The sequence below is a fragment of the Lycorma delicatula genome, chromosome 13 (genome assembly GCF_047948215.1).
Source record: "Lycorma delicatula isolate Av1 chromosome 13, ASM4794821v1, whole genome shotgun sequence".
NCBI classification, from domain to species: domain Eukaryota; kingdom Metazoa; phylum Arthropoda; class Insecta; order Hemiptera; family Fulgoridae; genus Lycorma; species Lycorma delicatula.
This window is the reverse complement of record NC_134467.1, coordinates 6,341,894-6,359,476: the sequence shown is the minus strand read 5'-3', so window position 1 is coordinate 6,359,476 and position 17,583 is coordinate 6,341,894.

The following is a 17,583-nucleotide window of genomic DNA, read 5'->3' as shown; positions in this document are numbered from 1 at the left end:
TAAATCTTATTAAAATTGTTAATATGGGGAGAATAGAGGAAAACATAATTTTGGTATTCAAATTTTCAGCCTTTTTGGGTCACATTTATAGTTTTAAGTTGATTAATAAGCTACATAGACTTTTTATTTGTTTTAATTAATCAGTCAGCCGGTTGGTTAGACTACATTAGCTGATTAGCAAGACAGTATTTTGTCTTTCATAATATTTTAATATCAACATATTCTTACATTCTGTATCCTCAGTTACGTATTTTATATTTACATCCTGGCTTCTACACTTTTCATCCTTTGCCATAATCACTAAATTATTTAAACCAGAATATAATCGAAGTCCACCAACCAACTTTTGTCTCTGTAGGAGATTCTCTTTCTTCATTTAATATTTTTTTTTAACAACCCATTTAATTTTCAATATCATGTAATAGTAAATTTTTAAAGACTCTCTTTTCTTTACTTTTATGGTTTTATTGCCCATGTTTCACGTTATAATGCCCTAGACTCCTTGCTAATGTTTTAAAAAATGTCTTTCTTATTTGTCTTTTTAACAAAGTTATTGTTAAAATATATAATATTCTGCTAAGATTGTCAGAGAACTAGAATATCTAACTCTTTAATATACCATTTGGATATATTCCTTTTTTAGAAGCTAGGAAAAGATAAATGTACTCAATTTAAAAAAAAAAGTAACAATTTCTATTATGCATGAATCTACTCATTGCTTTAGAGCTAATCTGTTTTCGATGTCTGCATAACCCATCTATGCTTTAATTCCAGTACCAAAATGATAAAATTTTCATTACTGGTATATCGCTCTCCCCTATCTAAATATTCTATATATCTTCATGAAACTAGTTATTTCTTTCAGAATAATCGTATTACATGTTAGCTCTAACAACAGTTTTATTACAGTACAGTAATAAAATATCAATATTTAAAAAAATCTATATGTGTAAATCTAATATAATTAATATTGTGTAATAATTCATCAGAAATGTCATTAAGGCATTGAAAGATATTGTGTTCAAAAATATTTTAGTAGCCTCTCTATCATACCAAAATACTTCACGAGTTCTTATTTTTATTTCATAATTTTTAATTAAGAAAGATAACTTTTAAGATTTGCAATGAAAAAATCTAATAACAAAATACATGATAAAAATTGTATATATATATATATATATATATTATTATAATATAGAAAATTAAAAATGGTTCTTAGGTTTTAAAAAAATGGTTTCTTAAGTTTCAGAAAAAAATGTTGAACAAATTGAAACCAAATAAAATATTTTTATATTAAAATTGAAAAGTTAACTGTTAATTTTTTTTCACAAACTAATTTTATATTATATATATTATATTGATGTATAAATACATCAGTTTTTGTAAAATTTTGGTATAAACATTTTTTTCTGATAATCAAATATGTAGGATGATATTCTGAGAGGTGTTAGCCAGATTTAATGGACAGATTCAGGAAATCAAAATTAATAAAAAAGCTCATGTGGACGAAGGTCCTACCTCACTTTATTTTCCCTTTGTGTCACCCATTTTGCTTTTTTTTCAATGAAAATGAATGTCTAAGAAGAGATTGTGATATTTTTATGAAATTTGGATACATGAACCTGACAACATCTATAAAATAAATAAGTTTGAAAATTTTACCCTTGAAAATTACCAAAATAGCTGCTGTTAAAATTTTTTAATCATTAATGTGCGTAAATATTAATTTGATCAAATTATAATTTATTTTATGAAATGTAAAGCCTTTTTCATTAACCAAATTGATATCTCACTTGTTAAAATTGGTTGGTAAGCAGTTGGGATTGTTAAAATTGATCTCAGAAATTACCTACTTTGATAATTTGTGCCTGTTTTTCACTGTCTAAGTGGAAATTATTTTTAATTCAGTTTGTGAAGGCAGGATAGAGAAAAAGTAAAACAAGGCAAGGGACTGTTCACATGAACCTTTGCAAACACCTACAGAGACAGAGAGAGATTTTCTGTATACACTCACATATTTAATGTTTCAGGAAGTTTCTGCCATGCTTTATAGAAATATTCCTCTCATCAAAATAACGGAATAGTTCATGTGTACATAAGTCTGGAAATGCTTAGTTTTGAGTGACAGCTAGCAAAGGACTTTCTGCTAAAATCCAACAAATTTTAGTCAAAAAGAATGGTACCAAATAAAACTTTAAGACAAATTCGAATAATCTTGTTTTAAAAATGATGAATTAAAAGATAGGCATGTTGCTCTTAAAAAGATTTTTCCATTTAATTAATTTAACAGTGTTAATATTAGATTAGCTGCTCAAAATATCCTTACAGTCAATGTGCTTTTTACCACAATGCTTTTTTTGAACACAATTGCCTTCTACAATGTTTTTTGGGCTCTGAACATGATTCTGTCTAAAAGTTCATTTTAATTCCTGGATCTTTGAGATACTAAAGTCAATGCATTATATTTATCAAAATGAGCTAATATCAGAGTTTTCATGATTTTGTTGCCACAACAACCCAGTCCAGTGCTCAGCTTGTGGAGTAGAAGATGAACGATGATAACACAAACCTATGGGTTAAAAGTTTGACCATTGGCCATATAATAGTTGAGGTATTTTGTTTAAAGAAAAATCTGATAAACAATTTTCAAGCATAAGGACATGAGTCCGATGAGAACATTTACTTTGAAAGGTTGATTTCAGTGAAAGCTTGATTTAGAGTTTTTTTGTGAAATAAAAAAAAATTGAAATGAATTAAATACACAAAATAACTGATACATATTAACATAAATTTAGTTTTATTCACTGACTAAATGTTTTCTTTTTTGTTACAGAGAATTTATGTTGCAGAATCGGATGAATTATTTATCATAGAGCAAGTACAATCTGATACCTTGCTTTGATTTAAAAATCAAAATTATTCCTTCTAAGATGGTACGATGAAGGTTGAAAAACATTTAAAGATGTCGCTCATTAGCCACAAGCGACTGGTTATTAATCGACGAAGCCGCTAAAAGACTGTACAAAGATAGAACAAATAAAAATGTTATCGTCGATCTCTGTCAAATTTGGAACAATTAGGGATGCATCAAATTACTTGGATAAGTGGTCGCTACAATTAACAGATGAACAAGTATGGATCAGCAGACATCAGCGGGGGCCTCGTCATCATATGTACCCATGTTAATGGTGAATTCAGCCATATCCACTTTGTACATGAATATTTGTTTACGCCAATGCGTAAAGTAGCTTTAATTCAACTTATAAGAGAGTGTCTCATTATACTTTTTTGTCTTTTTTTAATAAATTAGTGAATCGTTTTCTCATCGATTTATTTAAAATAAAATTTTCTTTTATAGAAACAGTATTAAATTGCAATTTAATATTGCAATTATTAAACAATATTATTATATTAAACAATAATTTTTGCTTACATGTACATTACAGGGACATAAATGAAGAAGTAATTTTTTAATAAAAAATGTTAATATGACCAAGATTGATAAGGTTACTACAAAATTATGTAAATTTCTACAGGGGATAGTCCATGTTTATACATGCAGTCATAACTTAAAAGTTCCTCTTGAAAAATTGCATTTTTACTTTGTTTCAATGTTTCCTTAAATTTCTTGGTTACTGTATTGAAATTTGTTTTATCTTTTACAGTCATATAAAATGTTTCCAGTTCGATGATCGTAAAAATTACCTCTGATTTTAAGGCAACGTACATTTCTTCTATCAATGCGTTAAAAAGCCTCAAATTAAATTTAGAATAAATATTTAAATAGTATAAGATTAGATACTATATGATTTCACTTGCCACTCTTAAATAACAACTTAGTTTATACAACAATACTAGTATAAAATCTAAGAGAATCTTTTATCAAAAAATTGATACATAATATATTTGTTATATTCAACTATCATCAACAATAAATAATTATATAATTACTACATAAACCGTACTTTTCTTTTACTTCTAATTTTAAACATCACTACTTTCAGTAACAACAGGCTTAAAAACAATCTGATATAAAGACATTCTAAAATAGACAGAACATTTTAATTATTTATATAATAGACAAAAGTAAAATTACAGATCTTGAACTTTCTATATTATGAGACCAATACATTATTTTAAATAAATAAATATCAAGACACAACAGAAAATTTTAATAATATAATTCAAAAAGCAGCATCACAATCAACTCATACCTTTTTACTCTGGCCAAATTTATCCATACTTCATTTCTTGTTTAATAACAGAAAAAAAGGTTTGTAGGTTATGATAGAATTCCAGGTAATAAGCTGATAAAACAAATTTCAATACAGTAGCCAAGAAATTTAAGGAAACATTGATACAAAGTAAAAATGTAATTTTTCAAGAGGAACTTTTAAGTTATGACTGCAAGTATAAACATGGACTATCCCCTGTAGAAATTTACATAATTTTGTAGCAACCTTATCAATCTCTGCCTAACTTCCAATATTTACATCGAATCTAGATGTAGATGTTTTCTGTCAAGACTGGATATTGGGCAAACAGGACACCACACAAGATGACATAAGCTGACTAATGAAATCTTGTTCCCAGACTGGAGGTTTATCTTGGACTATTTATGTAGAAGATTTAGATCGATACTTCTCTGTTTCAAGGGACATCAGTGGTGGCGACTATCTACTAGGTCTGAGGTGTTATTTGATAAAGGTTGCGACTTTCTGAGCAGAAATTCCTGCGTCGTCAGAAGATCCTATGATGAAGCTGATGTTCCAATACTCTCAAAACCGGTTGAAAGAGAGGCTTCAAAACGTCTAACGCCAAAATAAAAGCCAGGTCAAAGACATCATAAGACGACTAAAAACAGCTTGTTGTGTACCTATAGACAACATTATTAAAACAGAGGTATGGTACAACTGAGATTTATGCACTTTCATTCAGAAGGGTTCTCTGTTATTGGAGTTGGTAATTAACAAAGTAAAATCGGAAATAAGAAAATATACTGCATATGATTTTTGTTTACTTCATTGTTATTCAAATCCACTTTTTGGATTTGAAAGTTACGAAGAAGTAAACAAAATCTATTTAAATTTATTTGACAGTATAGAAATAATTTTAAAGTTACAGTTTAAATCTTATTATAATGTTTTCATATTTTTACGTTATTTATCAAGCTTTTTAAATAAAGACATGGGGAAATTATAAGTACATTGTGGGTAAAAGAAGTTCCAATAGTGGTAAACATTTTTTTGTTGATTGCCTTAGCAATTTTCTATGGAACATGGGACAACTTTCTTATCCGACAAGAGCAGAAAGGTTTGCTTTACAAAATTGTATAGGTGATGTTTAATTGTTTGGGATGAGATGAGAATCTATCCGTCTTATTATATGGATATTTTAGCTTTATTGGCTGGAGATACGTTTTCTGCAAATATAAAGACGAAAAATGCAGAAAACATGACTAAAACACCTGTATTCTCAACTAAGATAATATGGTATTCAACCTTGGCATTCTTATGAAAAGAAATGAAATTTTATGGTAAATGTTGATTATTTATATTATTTTTTAAAAAGCCTTAGCGTCCCCAGACCTGACTCTTCTCACCATTATGCCTGTTCATCTACCTGCTACAGCAGAATATAAAATTGCCGTTGTTAAACATTGAAGGAATTATCTAACGTTCCTGAAATATAACACTAACTATAGTGCCTTTGTACCTGAATCTAATTTGCTACAATCTCGTTAAGTAGTTCCTTAGGAAAGAGTCCCCAGATGTTAATCCCAGTGTTTTTGCCGTGAAAAGAAACATTGTAAAGGTTTTTTAATTGTACTGTGTACAGAATTGCTTATTTTCTGCTTGAATTTCCTTTATCATATCAAATCTTCATTCTTCAACTTCAGATTGAGAAAGAAATCCCAAGGAAATATGGGAGAGAGAAAGTCTAGCAAATATGGTGGATTTGGAACAACTACCATGTTTTTTTTTTTTTTTGCCAAAACTACTGTATAAAGAAAGCAGTATGCAGTCTTATAATTTTTTTTAGAAATTAGTTGAAAAATTAGAAGTATTACGTTACTAAATTAACAAACATAATAGTGAAATCTTAAAAACTTATTTTTATTTAACATGCAATATAAATTGTTTTAACTTCTGAATATAAAAAAAGAATCAAAATCGAAAAAATATATACAATTCAGACCTCGTCATTAAATGATAACTTGAATAAGTTGTATTTTAATTACAACTAATTATATATAGCAAGTTGTTGGTTTTGTACACAGTACTTTAGTATCACGTGGAAGTAAGTAAAGTTTTGCATAGTTCAACAGAATGCAACAATTTGGGTTGTTGTTAATGTTTTCCAGGTAACAGGTAATGTGTTTGGTTACTTTCTTTAAAAAGGAAAAAAAAAGAAGTATTTCAAGGCTTGTTTTGTAGAATGAAGGTTATTTCTGTAGTTATTTAATTTATTAGTATTTGATTACCATATTTACTGGAAAGTGTGAAAAACAATTTAATGTAACTGTTTACGCCGTTTGGCGTAAAGTTTCTGTTATTTTTCAATGAATTCCAAGCTAGGGTTGGGTCCTGTTGTCTGTTACAGGAATGTTAAATTTCACTATGTTTCGTATTTTTGGGCTTGTCATTTGTACCTGCTTTATTATTTGTTCTCGTGTTTGACTCTACCTCCGTCATCCTTAGTGACCGCGTCCATTCTTCTATCGAATTATTTTTGACTACCCTTTTCATACACCCGTTATTCTTTTGTTCCCATACTAATACATGCACACATCTCTTGTTTTTTACACACACTCTCTCCTGTCCACTACCTGGATCTGGTTTCCCCCTTTTTTCTTTCACGCCATCTTTTCGGCAGAGTAGATCCAACATTTCACCAGTACAGTCGCCTATGGCCATATTCTCCTACAAACTTGGCGATAATATTCACATCCAAGCAGAATCTCCAAACTCGTCACTACACATCTGAGATTCTACGCATTATTCTACCACTAAACCACATCACACCTCTGTATTCCTGATTCACCAGTGCGGACTACGCCCAGGATTATTGTATGTATTTATGTATCTGCATTCACGAGTTCGTCTCTTGATATTATTTGTGTGCTACAGGCAAGTTCAATTTTCATTATTACGTTAAACAGTGACTTTATCATTGAAATTTGTGGAACATTCAGTTCATCATACCTCATGCCTTATGATTTCAAGTTTAGCTAAAAGAAAACCATTTATTCGCGTAAATGCAATCATGATAGGTGGCTTACCTATTTTACATGTTGAATTATTACGATTTGTTATTGTAATTAACTCTATAATTTATTTCTGCAACTTGTTGATCGCCGAAACTAATTCTTTGCTACTTATGCACTGTATTCATCTTGCTTCTCGTAAATTAACCTAAAGCAAATTACTCCTGATGTGCTGGTATGTTTTAGGACTTGGTGATTTTTGTATTTTCAAGAATGCTTATCTATCAAAATAAACTCCATTATACTATTACTTATTTTAATGTGATATATTATAATTAATGTTTTCTAAGCTAATGAAATCTGTTCATTGCTAATCTTCATAGTACAGCATATGTTAGTAGTGCAACTGTTTTCCAGTTCCACTTTCTATTGATGTTATGTCTTAAGCATCTAATTTAAAATTAAGGTGTTTTATGTTCTCTTATTTTCCGGCTCTGTTACATTGTGTATTTAAAAAAGGTTTATTCATGTATTTTTGTATTTAACATCATTATTCATTTGTTGATTCAGCTGATATGTTAAGTATTATTAAGTTATGTTAATTTCATAATTTCCTGTTATGTTTTAAGATTATGATTATAACATAAGTTCATTTGTTACACTTTCAATAAAGTCCAATTTCTTTTGGCAAATACTAGCTGTGAATTTTTTGTTAACTTTACCCAACAGTAACGTTTATTAGAAATATATGTAGCGGGTAGGGTGTACCAATAAGAGCCAGAGATAAAAGTATATCTTGTTCAGGATCCTGGGATCTTGAATTGTAGCCAGTGTTTATTTGCACAGTTTTATCAGACGATAGATATTAGTTTCTTTTGTCTGATTTTAAATATTTCTTTTTATGTATATTTTTCAAAATAATCCAAAATTGATAAAAAAATTCATTCTAATTGGTACATATTATACATTACAACAGTGATTCCCAAACTGTGCACCGTAGCACCCAGGAGAGCCGCAGCCTCTTCACTGGGGCCCTGTGAAATATTGTAAAAGTTTCATAATTAACCAATTAATGACCAAGACATTTATAATTATTAATTTAATGTTAATAAAGCAAAAAAAATAATGAAGATAAAAGAGTTTTATTTTTTTATCTTTTACTTAGGAGCCATGGAAAAAGGAGGCTGCGACTCTGAAAAGTATGGGAACCACTGCGTATGACATAATTATAGACATGCTGCTCTATGGATGTAAGGAACTGCCCCAGAATTTTGCGTGGGCAAATTAAGGGAAACCATAAAATCTTCATCGCAGTGGCATCACCAAATACATTATTAATAATAATTATAAAAAAAATGGATGAGATTAAAGTCGTCATTAATTATTATGTAATTATAATAAACAGATTAAATTATATGAAGATAAAAAATGAAGATACTAGATTAAAAAATAATTCAGAAGCTATTAATGATAACAAGATGTAGAAAAACTAGTTTTTTTAAAGTTATTATTTAAACATTCATCAACAGAGTAATATTGTTTCTGTAAAAAAAAATCTTAATTAAGACTGTGGAAAGTTCTTTTAAATGATTCAGTAATTTATTAATAATGACATAAGCATGGCGGTAATTCCTTTTCTCATAAGCAGAGGTATTATGATGGTGGGTTGTAGGAAATCAGACACATATTGTTATTTTTTAAGAATAAGTGACTAATGTTTTCAGCCAAGATTGTGCATTCATAAATTAAATGCAAACCAAATCTGGGCTGCTGTATGCAGCCACGCATTGATGTTGAAAAGGAGAACATTGCAAATCGATTGGCCCTGATATCATAAATTGCCCTGACATCATGCAACAACCGGTAATAGTATGCCACAATTACTTCCCTTTGTTTGTACAGGAAATCGATCAGCAGTACACTTGAGTCCCAAACCACAGTTTCTAGAATTTTTACCTGCTTACAAGTATTTCTTGACCTTGATCGGTAACCCCTCCCTCTTTACCACCTCTCCATACTTGTTCTGTTACTTTCCAGAGTTAGTTGTGACCCACATTTCATTGCAGGTTATAGTGCAATCCAAAAATGCCTCTCCCAAGCGATTCAGAAGCTGCTGACAAATATCTATGGACATTTCTCTGCGCCTCGGTGAGAATACATGGAACCCACCTCATCGACACTGGTATAGCCAGGAGTGTGTGACAATCTTAACACTTATGCCAAACTCTGATACAATTTCAGAAACGATTTGCTGCAGTCACCTTCCAAAAGGTCGTGAATGACCTGAATGTTGTCATCACTGACACTGGTTCGCAGACAATGTTGTGACCTTTGTACTTTCACTGCATCGCATCAAAATTTTTTGGCTCTATCAAACACTTGATTTTTTTGTCAGGATAGCATCTCTGAACTGTGCCCAGGCACAGTTGAATCAAAATTTCAGAGGATTTGACATCTTTGTCGGCAGGAGATTGGATTATAGTTGATTGCCTAATGGACATAAACTTTATCTTGTAGCAAAAGATTGGAACCTCTTGCTTAGACATTCTGCTACTGATGTGAGTGACCTATGGATGCAGCTGTCCGGTTGCTCCCTTCCATTCATACCCAACTAATTACCTGCAGCGTTCTGCCACATTCACTTTTTTCTGTTTAACTTGCAGAAACCACCGCAAGGTATTACTTCGGAGGATGATATGTATGAGTGTAAATGAAGTGTAGTATGTGAAACGCAACCGCCAAAGAGTACTGGAACCTACGATCTAGTATTCCCACCACATTTTCACTACTCTTCAACAGTCTGCACGGCAAAATTCTTGTTTATATTTGAATGACCCTCTTATATAGCTAAACTCCCAATACAGACTGCAACATAAGATTGTTTAATCTATTGGTTATTATTCATTAAGTGCTTCAGACATTTTTGTGCTCTGAATATTCATGAAGTTACTAAAACTTAAGTTGAGCAAAATTTCACTACGAAATAAAACCTAAATGACCATTAATTTTTTGAACCCGATTAAAATATATTGGGCAGGGTTTTTTTAAAAAAACCCTTAATTCCTTAATGTTTTAGTTAAAAACATAACCAACCTAGGTTTTATTAAGGAATAAGTTTTGCTGAAGTACTTTTTTAGTACTTTGTCAATTTATTCAGTAAATATAATGTAAGATTATCTACCGATTTGCTTGTAAAAGTTTTATGAAACTATTGTATTCTTATAACCAAGTGGATTTAGAATGAACATGTATTAATTTTACATTAAGTGTTCTAAGTAGTGTTTTTTTAATCTTTTTTTAGCTGTATTGAAGTATCAAAACGTTGAATTATTTCCACGTAAATATAATCAGTATTTAATAAAGAACAAGGTAATTATTGCTGTACTGATACAACATTCTTATGTTTTTCAATGGCTTATTAAATTATTTCAATAAGATGGCAATATAGAGGTAATAGTTAACAATCCATCTGCTACCACTACAATTTCAGATTTTGTATTGCCGATAACAGTGCTGTTAATAATAAAGATAATATTAATGATAAATGGTGGTTGATAGTGAGTGTTTATTGTAATAATAAACAGGTTTGAGAATTCAATAGAAATAATTTTATTACAGATTCGTTGAGTACTAAGCAATTAGGCGATAATGTTTTAGAAATAATGGAACAAGAAAGGGTGTAAAAAGAAGAAAAGGATTTAAGTAAAAATAGTGATTTAATGGTTATTGTGATATGGAAACAGCACAAAGTTGTGGAGTTTTATTACGAATAATCATTAATAACAGTTCATTAAATAATAATGATGAAAATAATGGTATTGACGCAAATAATTACTAAGAAGTTAAGAAAAACATTAATTTTCTTATTTGTGTGGTAGTAGTATTTTTACTAAGTATATTTTTAAAAAAAAGAAAGACTAAATTTGAAAATCCATTCATTTTACTTCATGTTTAAAAGAAAATTCTTTTAAAATTAGTACCGATATAAAAATAAATATTTCTGTTACTGAGGTTAATTAACCAGTTATCGGTTTTGTTTTTTTCAATCGATGCTAAGCTTCATTTAGATCATAAAATATGACCTTATATATGCAACCCATTTTTATAGTCATAAAATAAGATATATGAGATTTTTAGTTATAAAGCCTGATCGTAAGATTTGGTTCTTATTGTGTCTAATAACAATAATAACTCTGTATTATAACTTTCCTATGGCTATTAACATTTGCGGCATAATTTAAGTAGTTCCTTGACATTAAATATTATGGATATTTAGTAAACATTAAGTTGTAAGTGTGGACAGTAAGATTTTTACTGATAATCTTCGGTATGGATATTTATAATATATAGCAATACTTATTGAAAGTAAATTGTTACATTAAATAATACTAAATGCTGCTTAGAATACTACTAAAGACAAGCAGAAAATAAAAATAAGAATTGTTTTTCCGATCGTTAGAAGTTCTTTTTAGTATGAAAATCTTTAAAGCAAGCCTGAGGGATCACATTTTTAAGGAAGGCCTGCCTCTTTTTTGGAATCTGTTCGTGATGCCTTTCAACTATACTTTCAATCAGAGCCTCTCTATTCTGAAGTAAAGGTAATTTACCTCCGCTTTTCACATGAATAACATGAGCATTAAAAATGACTATGTTTAAAAGATTTCTTGTTTCTTACATCAGACTCGGGAGTTGGTTTCCGATGGTGAAATCATGAAAACTTTTAGCCTCTTATTTTGCAAACATCTCCAGCATAGAGGTTAGTCTGTTCACCAATTAAATTTGAGTTCATCAGTGAAATATAATGTAAATAAAGAATAAACATTAGGATTATCATTTGTCACTTTTATACCTGGAGTACCAGAAAATTATTAACTTAACCGCACAATACCTAATGTTTTGTCTACAGGTTTTTTTCTTTTATATTACTAATTTTTTATACCTACGGTGTATCTGTATTAGAGGGGGGACTTATTCTTCTAAAATAACTTCATCGATCAGAATATCATCCAAAATATCACTATTTGAATCGATATCGTTATATAAATCGTGCGGCAAATTTTTAACTATATCTGTTATGCAATTTATTCCGGATGTTCTAGCCATTCTAATGTAACGACACTAAAACTGTTTTAAGCAGTAATAAATTAGTAAAAACACTAAAAAGTAATGCTGACGTTCAATATTAAAAACTGTCAACACAGTTTAGATGGAACATCCAATCGTGGCTATCAAAAGAACTATAAAGTACACAACAATGAAATATTTCATCAGATAACAAAATAACATCACTTAAAATGTACGGACGAAATATTATGTCGGGGCATGTTTCGTTTATATAGTGAACACAACTAGATATTTTGTCAGTGTAGTTTTTACTAGATAAGCGTGTGACAAGATATTCCATCGAAGACCAGTAATACAGGTTAATACAGATTTGATACAGGTTCAGGGTCTATCACTACACTTCATTTACACTCATACATAATATCATCCTCATTCATCCTCTGAAGAATTATCTAAACGGTAGTTACCGGAGGCTAAACAGGAAAAAGAAAGGAAAGGGTCTATCATTTTAAAAAAATTGTAGTAGATTTTCTTGATATCCAAAATTTTGAAATTTAAATTATGGAGAAAATCAAATACACCATGTTTGACTTTATTATCAGTTTATCTTTAATATAGCTATTCTAGCCGTGTATGCTGGGAAAGTAAAAATATTTTTTTATTAAATATAATAAAACAGCACACACACATATAGCATTCAGATCTGTTTGGGTATTTCTAATTCACCCAATTTTTTTATTATAATAAAAGGAATCATTAATAACCTATGTTAATGAATATAGTTGAAAAAAAGCAGTGGAAACTTCATTAATTGAAACCAAACAAGATTACAGTGTTTTATTACATCTATGAACTTAAAGACATAAAACATTTATTTGTCTTAAATCGAGACATGAATTCAAAACAAATTAGTTGTACTTACAAATAATACTTTGAAAACATTTTAAAAATCACTAAATATAGAAGTATCGTCTTGATATATGTTGGTTAATCCTTCATGCAAATACCCTAGGATGTGTTAGGTGTGATAAAAAACTTAATCCTTTACCTGTAACAAAAAAAGCCAGTGATGAATCGCAAATTTTTTCGTGCTACACCGGTCTAGTTATGCGATTCATTTAAAATAAAAAACTCTGGATTTCATTTCAATTATTTTAAGTTCTATTTATATCTTTATGATAAAATAATCCCTTATTATTTAAAAAAAACAATGAAAATTATGAATTTTTTTACAAAGAATGAATGTGTTATCATCCAAAAATCTACATTAAGCCAGCTTCTGTTGTTAGCATCTTTATTAACATATTGATTTAAAAGTTTTTTTATTAAATATAAAAAATTGATTATATTTAAACATTTTAATTTTAATCGATTAACCCGCCAATGGTGCATTAACTTTTTGTAAACATTTTGTTTAATCTATAAAATTTTTTGCACTTTGTACAGTCTGTTTTTATTTTCTTAGGTGTTAATATAAAAAAAAATTATACGGTTATAGGTTTTTAACTAGCAAGTTTATTTACATATCAACTTATTGTGCATTTTACAAGATGTTTTGTTAAGAGAAGAGTATTAATCTTATTCATCAGTTCATGAAATTTATTTATTTTGAAAACCGAAAATGAATAGTGGTTGTTAAAAATAATAGTGCGATACACACCTTTGTCTTATGGAGTGATGAATCGCACGCTAGACGTGCAGTATATTATTCTTACATTACAAATAATAATTTTGCTATCCTGTGTTGTATTATTTTTGTTTAAATCATTAAACGTTTGTTTTTAGTATCGTTTTGTAAAATTACATCTATAAAAATAATGTTTAGTTTCTACATTTGTCAATAAACAGAATTTACAATTTGGTGTTTTTTTCTCATATTTATCTATTGGTGAAAAATTGGTGTCATATTTTGATAGGCAGTCTGCAAAAGTGTATCAAGAGAAACCCAATTAGATTTTTCTGTGTTTGTGTAGCTCAGATGGGTATTTCTACCAGTTTATTTCATTCGGAGGTACAAACAAAGAAAATTCTGAATTTGGTCTTCGGACACACAATTTTATAATTTTTTACAATCTCTTTTATATATGATCTGTTTAATTTACCGAACAAAAAAATATATTTTGCAACTGGCGCTGTCAAAGAAAATAGACTTCCTAATCGCCCGTTGAAAAATTTCACAGTCGCTAGATTGAATGATAATGCGTGCAGTGGTGACAGTTGCCTGTAACCGCAATGGTAAATATCCATTATCAAATGTGAAAAGATATAGCCGAAAAGACGCTGTGATTGCTCGGTTATTAATGGTAACTGAATATAGTAAAACTAAGGGACGGGCATTGATTACTATGATAATGGTATTGGAAATTATAAAATTAGAGTGAATGGAAAAAAATGATTGTGGCAATTGTTTGTAAATTCTATAGATTCTATTATAGTAAATTCATGGAAAATTTACATACATATTACAAGAGAAGACCTAAAAAATCAGTTTGACTAATTTATATATATATTTGTACGTTATATGCAAGTCTCTATAATTCATAACGGTCAAATAAATATTTAGATCTTGTCTTGTATTCTGTTATTTCAGAGCATGTGAATATAGCTAGACCAAGATGTAAGCTCTGCAAAAACCAGACAATTTTTTGTGTATTAAATGTAAAGTCCATCTACATTCAAAATCGTTTCAAGGATTTTATTCACAGGAAAAAACTAAATTTTTTTATTAAAAAAAATTAAAATAGTTTATTCGTATTACGTTTTACTCGCTATGGAACAGAGACTGCATTCATGTTTAGGATAAGTGTGTGCGTGTCAAAAACTGCTGAACCAATTTCAAGTTTTTTTGCATTACAGCAAAAGAGCAGGTTTTTGGATGTTTTATGATTATAGGCCACCAGGAGATGCTGCTGTAGATGTAAAACGGTTGGGTCATTTTGCATTAATTTATTGCATTACGTATAGGTATCGCCTCAGAGCAGGTTCTTAGATTAGTTTTGCGGTTGTAAACCGCTAGGGGACACTGCAGTAGATATGTTTATTAAAAACACAGCTTTGTGGGTTTTTAATTTTCACTTTTTTTATAGTTTAATAAATTGTAATAAAAATAGTTCACATATTATATTCTTCAGAAAATAATATTTTTTGCAAGCCTTTTGCCAAATCTGTGTAAACGAACCGTTTTATTCCTGAGTGATAAATGATTTTGTTGTTAAAATATTTCTAGCTTTATATTCTTATAATAAAGGATTTAATTAGAAAAAAATTGCACTGTGTTCAGCAATTAATAATGGGTTAATTGTTGAGGCCTAGATGCTCAATAATATATAACTATAACCATTTTTAATATTAGTATATTAGAATCACAATTTTGAAAAATATGTTTTTGACTTTTTTGGATTAAAATATTTTCTAAAACTGCGACATTATTAACAAAATACATTTTGTTAATAATGGTAAAATATATTTTACTCTAAGTGGTGATAATGTTTAAAAAAAAGTTAGGTTTTCTAGGAAGCGGGTGAAAATTTTAGATCAAACAGAATTGTACTGGTATCTGTAAAAAAAGTTTATAGCGGTTTGAAATCGTATTGATGTGGAAAATATAGATGCAAAAATCCCCCGTTAACTCCTTTTATGAAGCAAGATATTGTTAACAGATTTTATTTCAACCGATGCAGCCCAGTTAGCTCTTTTTTTTACAAAAATTTAATACGTTCTTTGCCTCTGAAACTAGTCTGACTGCAAATTTTGAAGAAAATCAACAGGTTCAAGTATTAAAAACCCAGATGTGGGGCTAACATATATATTAACTAAATACATATAAATTTGACAAATAATTATTAAAGACAATCTTTTTATATATATATTTTTATCTATGCTGTATACTTTCCCATTATAGGTATAGCAACATATATTGCTATCGCTGAAAATCTGATTTAGTTTCGATAGTACAAATCTGAGTATTGCTTTTATATGAAGTAGTCAATCGCCTGTATATATTCAGTTTAGATGATTTCTGATCAATGTTTTCCCTAGACATAATAGAATTCATTGCTGATGATTCATCTAATCCTTGCAAATGAATTTACGGTACTTATAAATAAATAAAATATGAACATAGCTCTCTCTTTGTCTAAAGTGGTAGTGTCTTTCTTTAAATAGTAATGCTATTCAAATTATTTTGGCTGGCTTGACCAATTTTTGAGTTGTACCAATCGGTGCTTGCAGTACGGTCTACCGGTCTCGTACCAAAAAATATGACATTTCAAGGTAGGAACATTTGCTAAATTTAATTTTTCTACGTTTAGCTATTAAATGATTAATGATTGTTACGCTATACGGAATCGCCTAATCGGATTATAATCCATTGCTCGGTTATAAACTAAATATAAAAAATGGAAAGTGCATTGTACTATAATTTTATAGATCTGCAGAGTTTTGTTAGCAGTAGAAATATATTTTATATCGATCTCCATAGCAGATAGTATCATATCTGTATTTCATTCAGAGATTTCTGGTTCTGAGTCCCGGTCGGCAAGGAATTTTTCACGAGCTAAAAAACCGACATCGTTCATTAGCATCTGTTTTAGGGCATCGGCTTGTTGTAAAAAGTAAATAAATGAAATACGTTAATGTATTTTTGAAATGAAAAGCTACCAAATTAATTTTCAATAGGTGAACAATTACGAGCACAGACTTTTTTTCGTGAGGAACAGTATACAATTTGGTGGCCATTACTTATATGGAAATTAGTAGATATTTAAGGCGGTCGGTACAGAATAATTTTTTATATAATGATTTCACCCATCTTAATAGTAATATAGCAATCTGAAGAACTGTGGGCGAAGGGCCTCAAGGACTTCTACAGGACAATAATTTGGTAGGGCAGTCGATGTTTTTTTTTTTAGAAACGCATCATAATTTTGCTCTTACTTAGTCGTCACTCTTATTAATAGGCATGTGATGAGTGCTTCTGTACTTTGTGCGGGAACTTTAAATTTTTGGTTATGTTGCTGCATAATAAAGTATAAAACCGGGAAAACATAATTTCTTCTAACACAAACACAACACTGTATCGTTTAAAACTTCAATTTTTACATTTCTGGCAGAAAAGGGCGGTTTTCACTTCTCTCTCTGTTGTAAAAATTATAATAACATGAATTACAACGTGCTAATAATAATTAAATCGCTGACATTTAATACTTTATTTTAAGAATACATACACGTTTAAGAAAAATAAAGATACTAACACTCTAATCGCACAATAATTTGTTAAATTGTTAATCACCAAAACTCACAATAATTCTACT